Genomic DNA, 2064 nt, shown 5'->3' with positions numbered 1-2064 from the left:
AAAACACACATGGTTTCCCTTCCACCTGAACTGAGGGACATTCTAAGGCTTTAGTATACCAACCCTCTCTGTTGTCTCTCTGTTTCCTGGCTGGCTTTCACAGTTCTGTCGGTTGCCTGCACTTTACAGTATGTATACCAACCCCTTCCATCAAAACTGAATCTTATGAAATGGGAAGAATTCTTGGAAAACATGGTAGGTGTTTATGCTTATTGAGAATATTGTTGTGTGCTTGCTTTGGTAGCACCTATCCTGCAATTGGAACGATACAGAGAAGATGAGCATGGCCCCTGCACAAGGGACAAGCAGATTCGTGAGAATATTGTTGTAACAGTGAACAATTATATCCTGCTCTACAGGTTATAAATAATAGCATTTGGTGCATTTGGCTTTGGACTATGCTTTAGATTTAGTGCTTAGTTCTCTACATACTGTATCTGCAGGCTGTATCTACAGCCCACAGCTCACATCTGGCCCATTTGCACACACATTCTCTCATTGGTTCCTCATAAGTATTCCAAGAGGCAGTTATATTTGGTACCTTCATTTTCTTCAGGGGGAAACTGAGAAGAGGTGGGTTGTGAATTTACTGATTGGTGGTGACGCTGGGATTTATCCTGCAGGGCTGTACTTCTGTAGGCCAAGATTTTTGTATTGTTTCTTGTTTGCATCAGTATGGATTGCCTCCTCTGTGGCAACTACTGACAACCACAAGAAGGAAGGTTTTGGTGCTGGGACTGGCAGGGAGAAGGGGGAATATTTCAGAGTTTGGTTCATAGCTGAGTGAGGGCCTGGGGACCTGAGGAAGCAGCCTGGCTTTGAGGAGGTTCTTATGATGAACACCTTCTCCCTTCCCAATGTGCTTGCATTTGTCACAGTGAGCAGTTCCTGTCGTTTTCACCTAAGATATCTTTGAATTCCTCTCATAAGCTATCTTCACGCACTGATGTTATACAACCAGCCACTCTTCAAAAGAGGAAAGTGCAACACCCATAACTTTAAAACAGAATTATTCCTATAGTACTGAGTTGAAAGAAGAATTAATTAAATTAATTAATTAATTAATTAAAAAAAATTCGATTTTATTTACTTATTTGACAGAGAGAGAGGCAGCGAGAGAGGGAACACAAGCAGGGGGAGGGGGAGAAGGAGAAGCAGACTCCCTGCTGAGCAGGGAGCCCTATGTGGGGCTCCAACCAAGGACCCTGGGATCATGACCTGAGCCGAAGGCAGACACTTAACAACTGAGCCACCCAGGCACCCCAGCATTTATTTTATTTTTAACAAGAAAAAGTGGCATTTCACTGGGGTGCCTGGGTGGCTCAGTAGGTTAAGCATCTGCCTTCAGCTCAGGTCATGGTCCCTGAGGTCCTGGGATCGAGGCCCCGCATTGGGCTTCCTGCTCAGTGGAAAGTCTGCTTCTTTCTCTCCCTCTGCACCCCCAACCTGTGTTCTCTCTCTCTCTCTCAAATAAGTAAATAGAATCTTTAAAAAATGTTTAAAATTAAAAAAAGAAAGAAAATTGGCATTTTGCAAGAAAGGGAGCGCTGATGTGTGTGCGTATGTGTTCTGCTAATTATGAATTGTTTTTACTTAATTACTTTCCTTAATTAGAAAAAATGATCTTGCAAAGATCCATGCACTATCAACATTTCATAGAAAATTTCAGAAAATTTAATTAACATATACAACAAGCATTTTGTTTGCTTTCTTCCACCTCTCTGTTTTCTTCCTTGAAATATGACATCATCTTCTTCTTTAATGATCAATTGTAGCATAAAATAAGAACCCTGTCTCTATCCACATAATTTAGAGAAATATATTACAGTGGTTAAACTGAAACATGATCCTGTATTTCACGTGGATATTAAGGTATTCAGAGCCTTAGGAAAAGCAATAAAGAGGGAAAATAGGATCAGGACAGAATAGTACTTACTAAGAAATTTTTGAAACAATACAAAGAATGCACAAATGTGTCAAAATCAATAGATATGTTTTAATTAGAAATGTCGTATTTCAAGAAGTCTTAATACAGCTATTCCATTTCTCATTAAATAGCTCTAA

General features: G+C 40.2%; 1 pseudogene; it reads left to right on the top strand.

The window, feature by feature from the left end:
* Window positions 1-228: 228 nt before the first annotated feature.
* LOC117801228 lies at window positions 229-327 on the top strand (annotated as a pseudogene).
* Window positions 328-2064: the final 1737 nt, after the last annotated feature.

Source organism: Ailuropoda melanoleuca, chromosome 2 (assembly GCF_002007445.2).
Source record: "Ailuropoda melanoleuca isolate Jingjing chromosome 2, ASM200744v2, whole genome shotgun sequence".
NCBI classification, from domain to species: Eukaryota; Metazoa; Chordata; class Mammalia; order Carnivora; family Ursidae; genus Ailuropoda; species Ailuropoda melanoleuca.
The sequence above is the reverse complement of the archived record's forward strand: the minus strand, read 5'-3'. Positions and strand labels throughout refer to the sequence as shown.